The following is a 15,207-nucleotide window of genomic DNA, read 5'->3' on the forward strand; positions in this document are numbered from 1 at the left end:
GAGTTTAAAAAAATATTAATAGGATGCCAAATAAAGGAGTTTTAAAAGGCATTTGTCACCAGCCTAATTTGAGAAATTCTCAGGTAAGGGGGTGCATTCTATTTTCCTATGTAAGTAGAAATCAAGCAGGTTAAAAAATTCAAATCAAAGTTTGCCCGAGGCTTTTGAAGATGTACTTTGGAAAGAGGTAAGGAAGAGTAGCTTCTTTAGAGAGTTTACCTGGCAAGGCACAATAGGGAACAAGCCAAGTAAGGGTGAGCTCAAGTTCTCATCCCAGCTTTGCTAACTAGTTCTGTATCTTGGAGACATAGAACTTTGATTTTTCTCATCTGTAAAATAAGCATGGGTCATTAAGACCAAATTTATATTCAAAGAATTCCATGAGGACTTCTGAATTAAGATGATAGTTATTGAATTCACATTCCTCCTTTAAATACTTACAAAAACACCTAATGTGATACAAAATTCCAACTGCAAAAGAAACTAAGAATGTTGTCCATAGCCTGCCAGACTCTAAGGGAAATTTACGTTCAGAGTGAATATTTGCCTTGAGGCACAGAAGCAGAAAAAGGATACTTAAACTAGGTTAGATTGCTGGAGAGGTTACGTGATCCAGGGACCCAGAGTTGGGCTAAGGGTTTAATGCTGACTTCACCTCTGAGAAGCTGTGTGACCTTGGAGAGTTGTTTAACATTTTTGTGTCTCCATTTCATGATCTGTAAAATGTAATAATATAGTGCTGTGGGGCTCTATTCCCTACCTGTGAAGCACTTAGAAACATATTTAGTGCACGGGAAGCACTGATAAACACTTTGGCCTTATATCAGAGACATGAGGTCTTTGCCAGTGAGAGGAACAGTCAGCCCCATTCCCAACCTTCCTTTGAATTTTTAATTTTTTTTTTTTTTTGAGGGACAAGGAACTCAGTTTTAAAAGTCAAGCAAGGGATTTTAAACTTAATGTGGTAGAAAATAGGAAGTCAGCCAAGTGTGGTGGTACACACCTGAAATCCCAGAACTTTGGGAGGCCAAGGTGGGTGGATCACTTGAGGTCAGGAGTTTGGGACCAGGCTGGCCAACATGGTGAAACCTAGTCTCTACTAAAAATACAAAAATTAGCTGGGCATGGTGGGGGGCACCTACAATTCCAGATCCTCAGGAGAATGAGACAGAAGAATTGATTGAACCTGGGCGGCAGAGGTGGCAGTGAGCCGAGATCACGCCACTGCACCCAAGCCTGGGTGACAGGGTGAGATTTTGTCTCAGAAAAATAATGAATAAAATACTTAGAAATAAATATACCCAAGGAGGAATAAGACTCGCATACTGAAAACTACAAAACATTACTGAAAGAAATTAAAGAAGACCTAAATAAGTGGAAAGACATCCCATGTTCATGGATTGGAAGACTTATATTAAGATGAAATACGACCCCAATTTTCAGATTTTGTGTAATACCTATCAAAATCACAAAGTCCATTTTTTGGTAAAAATGGAAAATTGACTCTAAAATTGCAACAGACTCAAAATAGCCAAAGGAATCTTACAGTCTTTAAAAGAAAGACAAAGATGGAATTTTCAAATTTCCTGGTTTCAAAACATACTATAAGACTACAGTAATCAACATAGATAGTCATGGCAATAGCATAGACATATAGACCAATGGAAAAGAATTAAAAATCCAGAAATAAACTCATTCAGTTATGGTCAATTAATTTTCAGTGAGGGTGCCAAAACCATTCAATGGAGAAATAATATAGTCTCTTAAACAAATGACATAGCAATAACTGGGTATCCACATGCAGAAGAATAAAGTGGGACCTATACCTCATACCATATGCAAAAATCAACTCAAAGGAAGTCAAAGACCTAAATGTAAAAGCTAAAACTGAAAAATGCTTAGAAAAAAATATAGGAGTAAATCTTTATAAACTTTGATTTGGCAATAGTTTGTTAGACATGACACAAAAAGCATAAACTACAAAAAGAACAAAAATATTAAACTTCACAAAAATTCTAGAAATGTTTGTGCTTTGAAGGACACTATCCAAAAAGTGAAAAAAAATCCTACAAAATGAGAGAACATGTTTGAAAATTATATATCTGACAAGGGTCTAGTATTCAGTATTAAAAAGCCTTTTAAAATTCAACAAAAAAAGATAACCCAAATTTTAAATGAGCAAATGACTTAAACATTTCTCTAAAAAGATATAAAAATGTTTAATAAACTTATGCAAAGAGGTTCAACAGCACTAGTCATCAGAGAAATGAAAATCAAAACAACAATGAGAAATCATTTTACACCTACTATAATAGCTATAATAAAAAAGACAGATGATAATAACAAGAATTGCTGAGAATAAGGAGAAACTGGAACTCACACACTGCTGGTGGAAATGTAGTGGTGAAGCCACTTGGAAAACAGCTAGGCAGTTTGTAATAACAGTTAGATTAGTGGTGGCTTAGGGCTGGTGGGGTGGTGGGTAGAGTTGTAGGGGAGGGGAGTATAACTAAAATACAAAGTTTCTTTTTGATGCCATGAAAATGTTCCAAAATTGACTGTGATGATAGCTGTATGTGCCTGTGAATATGCTATAAAAAAAAAAAAACAAAAACCCACCGAATCATACACTTTAAATGGATGAGTTGCATGGTATGTTAATTGTGTCTCATATTTTAAAAAGAAATAGTTAAAAGATAACTACAATTGCAATGGCCAGCTTTTAATCTAAGAAGCCATAGTATTAGAACTGAAAATCACACACACACACATACATACACACACACACACACACATGCACACAGAATAAGTGATATGGAAGTAAAACTAGGAAGGTCTAAGCTAAACAGAGAAAGGTATACCGATTTTTGTTTGTTTAATAAGAATGCTTGTTGATATTGAGAAAAATACAACAGGGGTCAAGTGATAAATAGTATTTACAAATCAAAGTTGTAAACAAAATGCAAGCATACAAAAGAAGCAAACAAACAAATAAAAACAACCTGTACTGAGCTGGGAAATGAACCTAGGATGCAGATCAAAAGCATTTACCAAGTTAATGTGGCCAACTCCTAGACCTGTACTCAGTGAATATTTGAGTTTAAGATATTAAATAGAGAATAAAAATGACTTAAAACAACGCTGTAAGAAATACAAGTCTAAAATGAGGCTAGCCTGAAGCTTCTCTAGAAAATATAAGAGGAATAACAGAAGAATTTTGGCAGGATACATTTGTTCCAAGAATTCTACATACATCTAAATTGCCAATAATTTGTGAAGGCAATTGAAATATTTTTTGACTCTTTGCATACATAACAGTTTATTGATAATTTTTTAAATTACTCAGAAACAAAAATTAGCTTCCTTAAATATAATTTTAAACTTTCATTAACTAAAATATGAGCAAATTTGGTTTACTGGTAAAATATATTTAAAACAGAATTGTAAAAGATTGTTGTATATATTGTTACAAAATGGAATGCAAATGTCAAAACTGATTATTAAAAAATACATGACAAAAATTAGCTGTTAATATAGTATTGCTGAAATTATGCTTTAAAGTCAGAAAAATAAGATGAGATAGAGATGATGATGGAACTAAAGGCATGGAAATTGCCTGATCTTATACAAAGAGGAATCAAGAGCTACTAAATTTTTCTAGACAATAATACTTAGAAAATACATCCATAGAATGGCTGGTAACAACTAACTAGAGTTAAAAATAGAATGGAAAGTTTACACTAGACAAAATAAGCATACAAAACGTCCATATACTGAAAGATGGCTTATGAAAGACATAATCATGACACAAGCATGTAAAAACATATTGCAAGACTATAGCATTTTATGTTATATAACTAAACATAAATGAGCTAAATGATTCTATAAATTGGCAAAGGCTCTTAGACTTGATCAAATGCCAAAATCAAAATCAAACTCTGATATCTTTATAAGAGACCAAGGGAAGAAAAAAGTATATATTTCAAAGAAAAATTTTAAACTATTATGTTAGATGTTAATTTTATATTCTTAGTTAACATTCCAACAAAGCTATAACTTTTTATAGATAAAATATTATAACTGAAATATAGAAAGCAACACTAATTAGAATTATACTAAAATACATTTGGACGGAGGGTAATATGTGGAACATTCCCGCTATAAGTGTTTTTAGCTTTTACAGGTCAAATACATTAAAATAGGAGAAAATTGAGGATATAATCTAAACTTTGTAACAACAATTACAAAAAAAAAAAATGATCAATGGCCAAAACCATCAAATCTAAATATACATAACAAAGTATAAGCTGCATAACCTACATTTTAAAAATTAAACACAATGTAATAAAGGCAAAAATAAATATTCCAGAACTTAAAAAAAAATTGTTAAGTATCCTCTAACTGCTAGATCAAGATGAAAATCAAACTTATAATATCAAATATTTAAAAATTAAAGAATATTTAAGAAGGTCATATAAAAATATCATGGCTTGAGGCCAAAGCTATAGAGACAAATTCAGAGCCTTTAATGCTGTTATTAAATACAACAGAATTATAATAAGTAAAATTAAGTATTCAAAGAATCATTTTTTTTAAAAAATCAGGATAAAATAATAAAGCAACAGTTAATGAAATCGCAAGAGGATATTCTGTGAATTGACAAATTCAAGAAATAATTCCTTAAAAGAACAAAAAAACCTATGACAAATATAACAGAGAAAACACAAGTAAAATTAGAAATAAGGAGAATAAAATGTCAGATACATAAGAGAATTAACACTACTATTCCAGATACTCTCTTTAATATCAATCGCTGGACATGAGTAAGAATAGCTATTGTTTTTAAGCAAAAAGCAAAGTAGTAATTATCTATGAAGAGACAGAGGAGAGTATTAGGAGAAAAAAGGAAAATTCCATGTTCCTTAACATGTAAATGGGCCATTTATTATCATTTCTTTCTAGTAAAATTGTTGTTTGATATATGCCTATATCATATATCAAGTTATAGATTTCAATTAGACTTTTTTTAAACTTGATCAAATTATGCTAAATTGCCTCTGGAAAGCGTCGTACAAAAATTGTCCTCTCAGGTAGTATAGCAAATTTTAAAGACTTCCTAACCAAATATTGTAGACAATTTGAAAAATTAGAAGATCAACCAGAATGGATTTATAAAAACCATAGCTTAGTAGTTATCAGACCTTAATACAGGAGTTGGCAAATCGGGCTCTTGGGCCAAATCTTGTTCTGCCATCCATTATTTTTTTAAATAAGGTTTTGTTGGGATCCAGCATGTCCATTTGTTTATGTATTGTCTAGTGCTGCTTTGGTGCAAAGAAACTCAGACTTGAGTAGTTATGACAGAGACAATGTGGCCCTCAAAGGCTGAATATATTTACCATCTGGCCCTTTACAGGAAGTTTGCTGATCCATTTCTTAGCATGATAAGGAAAGCATCACATACCACGGGAAAGGGATTTTACTCAATGTATGATTTGGGGTAAACTGGCTCTCTGATAAAAATTTTTCAACAATATGATAATGATTAAACAATGATTCCTTGACATGACTCACATAGTACAGACATGAATATTACACTTTCAGATAATATTTAATGGCATGGTAATAATTATATAATATAAAAATGTTTTTTAAAAGTAGATCCCCAAAATACCTTGATTCACAATTCATGTCAAAAAATGCATACCTGCAAAACTATTGACTAGGGCAAGTAACTCTTTGTGTATTAAAAATTTAATTTTAAGAATACCCACTTTTAAATATTGAATCTTTATGGTACTGTGTTTTAAGATTTAATATTATTTTTAATTGGCTTTTTTGTACTAATGATTCCTTTTAATGTTTTCAATGATCAAATGTTTATAAAATGTAGAGATCATTTTTATTATTAAACTTTATAATGTACACTGTTTCATAACATAACAAATCATGCACTTATTCCTTTTTTTTTTTAGACAGAGTCTGGTTCTATTGCCAGGTGCCAGGTGGGAGTGCAGTGGTGCAAGCTCACCTCACTGCAACCTTTGCCTCCTGGGTTCAAGCAATGCTCCTGCCTCAGCCTCCCAAGTAGCTGGGACTACAGGCGCACACCATCACACCCAGCTGATTTTTGTATTTTTTAGTAGAGATGGGGTTTCACCATGTTGGCCAGGATGGTCTCAATCTCTTGACCTCGTGATCTGCCCACCTCGGCCTCCCAAAGTGCTGGAGTTACAGGCGTGAGCCACCGCGCCTGGCCACACTTATTACTTTTTAAATTGTAATTTTTTTAATATAATACTTCAACGTTTAATGGAAAACTATCAAAAAAATGATATCCTGTTTTTTATGGTCATTCATTTTTATTTCTACTATGAAGTGTTATGAAAAGTACATAATGCTCTGATTTGGCAAATTCCAGAGGGGAAAATAATAAATAATGCATACCTGAACTGATAGACATATTTATGTAAAGCAACTGTAAGTAGTACACAACAATTCTACTTAGCAGTTAACTCTTGGTGATGGAATTTTGGTGTTTTTTCCTGTAATTTTATTTTATATATTTTCTACTGTGAAAATATATTTATTTTAAATTCCTGTAAAAAAGAAAGTAAATGTTACAAAATAGTTAAAGGCAAAAAATGTAGCCACAGACAGCTTCATAAAAATCTAGCAAAATGTTTAATCTCAAGATGCTTGATAGTTCTTATGTTCAGCATGTACTTTTTAAGCATAAAAACTATGAATTCACAATATAAAATATGCATTACATCATTGCATACAAATTAAAATCTGATATACTTCAAAACTGCCATAAACACAATTTAAGGAAGAATGACAATCCGCATTTGTCATAGTGCATGAGATGGCACTTACACAGTAGTGGTGAGAGTGTGGATTGGTAAAATCGTTTCTTGGGGATATAATGACAATATGTATCAAGAGCTTTGAAAATGTCCCTATTTGTTAAAAACCCAGTATGTTTGCCTCAATGTAATAAGTTGCTACTTGTTCAAAGATTTATAAACAATAATTTTTATTACAGTGTTAATCATTACTATAACAAAAATTTTTTAAATCTAAATAGCCAACAATTTGGTGATAAATAGATTCTGGAACATTCATAGAATGGAGTTTCATAAAGTCCTATGGAGGCCCTGCAAATCATAACACCTAAGAATATAAAAAAATACTCTGGATAAAGTATTAACTGAAAATGAAAAAAAAAGCAACCTATAAAATGGGATAATTCTGTATTTATCTATCTATTTAGAAGGAAATACATCAAAAATATTAACCATGCTTATACTTGGTGTTGGAAACATAGGTCATTTACATTTTCTTCTTTATATGTTTTCTTTTTACTTTTATATGTTTATTCTTTATAAGTCTTCTTTTATATGTTTCTGTGCTTTCCATGTTTTCTTCAAGAAGCAGGAATAACTGTTCTAATGAAAACACAGTCAATGTTTCTTTAAACAAAGGACACTATATGTTATCCATTGCAATGAGAAGTCTAGAAGGTCAACTTGGGAGGTTATTGCTTTGCCAGATCTTTGGGATTTGACCCTAACTTGGTCCCACTTCTGTGTTGAAATCAGTTATGCTCAATTTTTTTTTTTTATCAGTCACTGACATTTATTGAGCACCTACTAATCCTTGGGCCTTGGTTTTAGAATTGCTTATCAGCAGGTACAGTTTCAAAGTCAGTCCCAGGGTTTCACGGGTGCCTGAACAACTCTGGGACTGCTCACATCTCTGAGCATAATTGTCTGCCCTCTGAGCTGGCACTGCATCCCAGATGGCTCTCCTTGATTTTTTCCTTGCAGGCATCCAGGAGCAGAGCTGCGGGGCAGCAGAATCTGGGATGACAGAGAATGATGATGTATTTTTGCCAGCAGATGTCCTTGCTCCTGTTTTGATACCCCAATATTCAGATGCAGAGAAGGACTCAGCATTGTTGATGGGTGCACTCTGTAAATGTATCTCTTTGGGATCTAAATAATTCTGTGGAAAGATAATGCCTTCCCGGGAAAAGGGTGTCAGGTCAGCCATATTGGAGAGTGCAAATTTTTTTACATGATGGGAGTGAGGGTTGGGGGAGGGTGCTTCATGGAGCATTCAGCAGTCTGCAATTAAGGGTCACTCCAAGGCTTTCTGCAGAGGTAGTAGCTATTTCTGCATCATGGGGCAAACCAGGTATAGGACTTCAAATACCAATTACCAAAAGTGCTTCCTATGGAGGAAGCCTCTCCACAACTCACCTGACCCAGAAGGCACATGTTTTTTTCTGGGTTAACATAAATGCTAGAATTAAAGAAATACAAAATTCTAAAGGCAGGATTGTAACATGTAAATGAGATCCTTTGCCTCCTAAACTTTTGTCCTGCCAGACTTTTCTGTGCCTTACCGTGATACCTGTGCTAGAAGCCTTCTGAGAAGCTCTTGTATAGAACCTCCAACTCTGGCAGGATTAGTCTTCAGGAATGTTTCCGGCAGAGACCTTCTCAATGGCTAAGCCTGTGTCACATGGGTATTGGGGAGCATCAGATAGCTGAACTAGGGTCCTGTTTAGAGCCTGGGATCAAACGACCTGTATAGTCTAAGGAATATGGGAGTCCCTCTTCCCACTGCCAAGGGCAAGTCTCCAAACCTGAGTGGCAAAGCCCTAAGACAACATGGCTTTCTGGTTATAAGTACAGGATTCCAAATCCAATTAATGTGGCTTTTAATACCTGCTTTGCTATCTAATAGCCACAACAATGAGAAAGTGCCTAACTTTTCTCCGCCTCAAATTCCTCATCCATATAACAGAGATGAAAAAACAAAACACAAAAAAAACAATTTACAGATTAGTGTTAAATGAGAGTATGTGTGAAACTTCTGATAGAAAAAGCATACTCAAAAAATGGGAGTTTATAAAAAGAACCATCAGCTAACAATGCAACCAATATAGACAATTCCCTCTCTCCGTGTTCTGATTCTAATCTCTGAGAGCTGGCTCAGAACACATGGGTGGCCCACTTGGCCTCTAAAAAAGTTTGATGATCCTCAGGTCCTATAAAAGAGACACTGAGGAAACCATGCAATGCCAGGGGAGGGACCCAGGCAGGCAACAGAGAACCCTGAGCCCACAGCGCCATCTAGCCCGCTCTGACCACACCCCATTGCGCCTGCGTCTGCAACCCGCCAGAGCATCCTCCTCTTTTTATTTTTTTAAAGTATAATTACCGGAGCTTATGTTTCACAGTTAATGCTGTCAAGCCTTTTAAACTAATTGGTCTTTTATAGAAAATTTAACTGAAAATTAACACATCTTTTAATAACATTGCCTTAACTTTAATGGCTCTCTGCCTTTCGTTTATAATTGCTCTAAAATTGTCATTTCCCATGTCATAGCTGCCATTTTTTATATTTGCTAGTTTTCATGGTGTAGATTTTTATTTTTAGTATTTTTCTTTCATGAGAGATGAAAACGATTGGATTTTTTTTCCCCTCTCCCAGGGCTTCCTGGCCTGATGTGACAGCAGTGGTCTGTTCTGAGTCTAGCAAGACATGCCACCATGTGGCCCATTGACACGACTGCTGGCTCCTCTGCCTTGAGACGGCCATGGGCCCTCTGTCTCCATGTGGGCAGTCAAAATGGGGGCTCCTGAGTGGAGTGTAAGAAATAGGCTCGTGGAGCAATAAATTGTTTATGTAATTGAAATTACCTGGCACTAGGTTAGCTTGACAGAGAACTCAGGCCTCTCTGTAACACCAGGTTCAAGGGTTTGGCCCTTAGTGAAAGTACAGATAAGACAGTAAATCATGTGGACCCACATTCCAGATTGGTCACACCCTCCAGTCTTACTAAGTTCACTTCTGGCAGAGGCCAGCTCTCTGACATTAAAGATGAGAACACTGAACCATATCTTCTGAGTACCCAGTGTTCATGAAAGAGAGAGAGAGAGAGAGAGAGAGAGGAAGAGAGAGAGAGAGGATAAGTACACACAAGTATATAGATATATATTCATATCTACATGCATATATACCAAAAAGAATCTGCTTCTTTGTAATTACGTGTGATCTTAAGAAATATGTATCGGCTCTGTGAAAGATTTTCATATGCCTTTGCTGCTCTCTGATTAGCTGAAAATCATAAGGGGTAACATCATTCCCATTTAACAGCTGGACCCAGCTGGGCCCCAGACACTAGAAAAGACGTGCAAGGGTTGCCAGTGAGCCAGGACCAGAAGCTATAAGTCCTAACTCAGGGCCCAGTTTCCCTTCTCCCAGTCACTGCCTTTGTTCTGAAAATATGAATGCACTGAACATGCAAACTCCTTTCCTGGGCATTGTGGTGCAGTGGGCAGAGCAAAGATACACTGGGCATAACTGGATCACGTCGAAATTTCTCTCTGGCTCCTGGGGGATCCTGCAGCGGGGGTCTCTCCATAGGCTGCCATTCTCCATTGTGCCCCTACACTTTTCAGATGTACACTAGCAAAGGGAGCCTCTGCTTTTCTCTGCTCTTTCTCTTAACACTGTTAAAATATGCTTTTTCTTTATTTTTCCAGATTAGGTAGGCCCTACAAACCTATAGCTTCATGAAATCTGATTTTCTATTAAAAAATGACAACACTCCCAGCTTGTGTGCATTGGAACTCACTAGCTCTTACAGGTGGGTTCCCCTTTTTCTCCTCAGAAGGGGGTGGCTCCTCACTGCTCCCTCAATAATGATGGTTCAGTGTGGTTGGTATCTGTTTAGAAAAGGTCCAAGGCTCTAGACAAATGGACATCATGTGCACGACCTCCTAACTCAGAGGACAAGTGAATGGCCAGGAGGCCGAGGATGCTGTCTGACCGCAGACATTGTAATGCAGGCACATAAGATTAGAAGCAGAAGGCAGGAAGCTGGTAAGGGTGGGACAGTGGGATGAACCAAGCAGGGAAGGGACATGAATGAAGCAGGCCTGGTGGAATGCAATAGAGGATAGTGTGGTCTGTGGCTAAAGGGAGCAGCTCTCAGCTCAAGCCAACGGCTAGCTGCTTTATGGGAATCTGGGACTCTGCCTTCTGACTCTAAAGAAGGCAGAAACCCAGATTTTATATAAAATCTTATAATTTTAAAATATTGGCAACAAATTCAATTTAAAAATAAAAACTTGAGAAATGCAGAAGTTGTCTGTGGGGTGGATGTAGTCTACAGAGTGCCATTTTGAGACTTCTATTTCTGAACTTTTATTAGAAACAAGATAGCAAGCCAAGTACTATGCCAATATATTATGTCATTTCTTCTTCCCAAATGAGTGCATGAAGATGGGCAAAAAATAATCAGGGGTTACATTTGGACAAAAAATATCTGTTGGACAAAAACTAAACAGGGGTTGCACTTCAGGAATCACTTCAGGGCTCGCTGTCCTAGCCAGCATATCCAGAAACAGTGGCATTAGAAGGATGCTGATGGTTTTCAGAAGAAGTTGCATCTTCTCGTCAAGTCTGAACTGTCTCACCCCAGACTTAGAACTTGGCCAGATGTGGTCTGTTGTACTCAGAATACTCAGTGTGGCCAGTGGCCTTGCCTTCTTGGCTGCTCTCCTGCCTACCACGTTCCAACCACAATGGTCTCCAACTGCTCCCTCCGACAAACCAGACCCAGCTTGTCACCACTTTACAGCTTTGGCCTTTGCGGTGTTCTCTCCCGGTTTTTCAATGTCAGCTTCAATGATACCTCCTAGGATAGTTTCACTCAGACCATTGAGGGTAAAACAGGTCTCCACACCCATTCAAGCTAGTTCATGTTCTTCAGATCGATTATCCTTATGCGACACTATTCATTTATTCACTTACCTATTTACTCTTAACCCACTAGAATGAAAGTTTAAATAACATGAGGGCAAGGTCTTCATCTTTCTTTTTTACGACTGAATCCCCATGCATGCGGAATCATGGCTGGCATCCAGTAAGTGCTCAATAAATGTATTGATTATAAACACTATCAACAATAACTACATACAGAGCTTGTCATGTGCTAAGCGCTGCTCTAATTCCTTTACAACCTTTACCCATTTACTCATCTCCACAGCCCTGTGACGTAGTACTATTATCATACTCATTTTAAAGATGAGAAAACTGAGACACAGAGAGGTTAAAGCTATGCAGACAGTAAATAGCAGTTCTGGGATCCAGATCCAAGCCATCTGGCTCTTGAGTCCAACACCAGTGTTCACTTTCCAGGGTCCAAGTGGATCTTACACTGGGGCTGGAGTTGGGAGGAAGTGACGGCTGGATGAAAAAGAAATCTGAATACTCATATGCGAGTTTCATCCCTAAAAACAGAGAAGATTCCTTTCATCTGGCGTGACTGTGTGCAGCAAGATGGAATCATTTTGAAAAATACATTTCTAAGTTGTAATCTTCTTAAAGACATATATCCATAAGCCCTAATTATTCCCTCTCATCCTGTGTTTCTGCTGTGTTGATTTGCAAGATAAAGCCACAGGGCCACGTCTGTAACATCCTGATCTGTTCCAGGAATGCCTGTGATGAATCAAAATATTATTCTTTTAACAAATGAAGCAGTAAGCAGCAGGAGTTGAGTTATGAAGGACAATATTCAGAGAATGTTTAGACACATGATTAAATGACAATTTGGGGAGGAGCACTAGAAAAAGGAGATTGTCGACATCTGAAGAGATTTGTGTGTGGAGGTTGTGATGCTGCTTGCGAGTGAATGCCTGCGATGGAAGTCTACCTCTGTTTCCTGCTGTTTGGAGGAGTCTCACTTTCTCAATTTATATTCCTGACAGCCCTTTTTGTTCCTTCTAGTTACTGCCTTGGCACTTGACTAATCTACTTTTTCATGCATTAGGGTTGCGGGAGAATGCAAAAAAAAAATCACAGATAACATTTTATCAAAATGTCTAGATCCAGTTGGGTTTGTGGAATCAGACCTTATTCAAGACCTCCTTATGAAGCTTGTTCATCCTAGACAATGAAAACAAGACCTGGAATAATTTGATAGGCATTTTGATTAATGACTTGAAAAGTCACTATCAGTGGTTTACTTAAATATGTCTCGCTTCAACGCTTAAACCAGGAGTATTCATATTATTGTCCAAAAGATCAGATAGTGTAGCCAAAGTGCCTCACACAGTTCTGGGCCCTTAGTAACTGACGCTGCTGATGATAAATACAATGACAGTTACCAGATTCTTAACAGTCTTTTATCCCAGGTTAGAATGCAGAAGACATGCTGCTCTTATACTATTGCATCCAGACTTGCCTTAGCCCCACACTATCCCAAACACTGTTTGCATTTCAAAGGCAATGGGAGATGGCTTGCTTAACAATTTTAAATCAATTCACTTTGAATTCTCCTTTGAATTTCCAAGAACTGACTACCTACTGATGATACAGATGCTTGTGCAACTCAAATCCACATGGGCCCCCATCTCCACCCATGGCTACCATATGCCCCCTTGGCTGTGTTGAGAAGAAGTTCTCTGGTGCTCAAACCAATTTTATTCCTTGGAACCAGGGCTGGTTTCATGGGTGTTCAGCCTATGTTTGCACAGGATCTGTACTCAGACACGTCTCTGTTGTTTTATTTTATTTTATTTTTTGAGACAGGGTCTCATTCTAACACCCAGGCTGGAGTTCAGTGGCGCTATCTCAGTTCACTGCAACCTCCACCTCCCAGGCTCAAGTGATTCTTATGCCTCAGCCTCCTGAGTAGCCGGGATTACAGGGTGGGCACCACCGGGCCCGGCTAATTTTTTTGCATTTTTAGTCAATATGGGGTTTCACCATGTTGCCCAGGCTGGCCTCAAACTCCTGGGCTCAAGTGATCTGGCCATCTCAGCCTTCTAAAGTGCTGTGAATACCAGCATGAACCACTGCAGCTAGCCCCAAGTCTCTTTTATGTTAATACTCTGCTGTCACCACTTTGAAATTCTTAATAATTCATGAAAAGTGACCTTGCAAATTATGTAGCCAGTCCTGCTAGAAACATACTGAATACCTGATATGTAGAAACATAAACAATTTTATAAATTTGGAATTTTTAAAATGTTATCAAAGTATTTTGTAGTTCTGAAAAAAAAATCCCACTGTAAATAGTTTAACCAGCTCTTAGAAGAGTCTTCTGAAATCTCAGTAATTAGGATCAGAACTAAAATAAAATTTCTAATGAGATGAATTACCAAAATCCATTTGAAACTTGATTTGCAGAAGATGAGGCCTATGACAGAGAATATGGTGTTCTTAGGGACACATCTTATAGCTTCTATCATTCCTTCTGGCCTTCTCGAGGAGTTTGCCCAAAATGAGACAAACATCAATAGCAGAAAGAAAGGTTAGCTTTGGTATCATCAGGACATAAGAAAGATCATGAGCCCTAAGAAGCCAAGGGGACCCTTCTCCAAAGACCATTATATTTCCTTGTTGGCTTAGAAAGCCATGGCATGGCATGAAGCCCAGTCAACCTTACTTGCACTGATTGTCATGTCATAATCATTTTTAAATCCGAAATTCTGATTTTTAAGTAAGATATGCTTGCAGTTAGACAATGTTCAGGCATACAGAATAACCCAAATTAGTCTTAAAAAGCTTTATGTTTTTTTCTTTCCTCAAATAGAGGTCCTTCTGGGATTAGCATTATTTAGTGAACAGGTGAGAATGATGCATGATTAGCATATCCATTGTTTAGCACATTCAGGAGAATAACCTTAAGCACTTTAAGAAATATATGTGTGTAAAAACTCTGAGCTCTGTTTATGGTTTTAATGTGTTCAGAAAAGCTCTTTTTCATGGATTCTCCAAAGGTCAGGTTTTGTTCAGCCTATGTCTGCATTTTCACAAATTGAGAATTTGAGAACTCCAAAATAAAGAGGCTTTTCTATATAATGAATAAAGATGCTCAGTGGGAAGACTTCATAATACCCAGGTTATGACTCATTCTAAATGTCTGCTTTTGCCTTTTGCAGTGAAAGATGGCTCCATTAAGTTGGGACCTATTTTTTAATTACGAAAAAACAAATGCCTGATTGTTAGATGCACGTCAAGTTATAAAAGAAACCAAAGCTGCATTTGATCCCTTGGCCAACCCACCCACCTCTCTCTGCCACTAACTCTGTTCCTCCCTGCAGCAGATACCCAGCCAGGCCTTGCCCCCATGCCTGGTTCTCTCCCAAGGACTTCAGTCCCAGTGACAGGCCTGGA

The 15,207-nt window shown here is 37.0% G+C and overlaps 1 protein-coding gene across 29 annotated transcripts in view; it reads right to left on the bottom strand.

Moving 5' to 3' along the window:
- Window positions 1-15,207, bottom strand: part of KCNMA1 (potassium calcium-activated channel subfamily M alpha 1) — a 768,447-nt gene that overhangs the window by 22,735 nt on the left and 730,505 nt on the right. The gene's annotated exons all lie outside the window — the stretch shown is intronic.

This window comes from Cebus imitator, unplaced genomic scaffold (assembly GCF_001604975.1).
Source record: "Cebus imitator isolate Cc_AM_T3 unplaced genomic scaffold, Cebus_imitator-1.0 Scaffold11, whole genome shotgun sequence".
In the NCBI taxonomy this organism is placed as follows: domain Eukaryota; kingdom Metazoa; phylum Chordata; class Mammalia; order Primates; family Cebidae; genus Cebus; species Cebus imitator.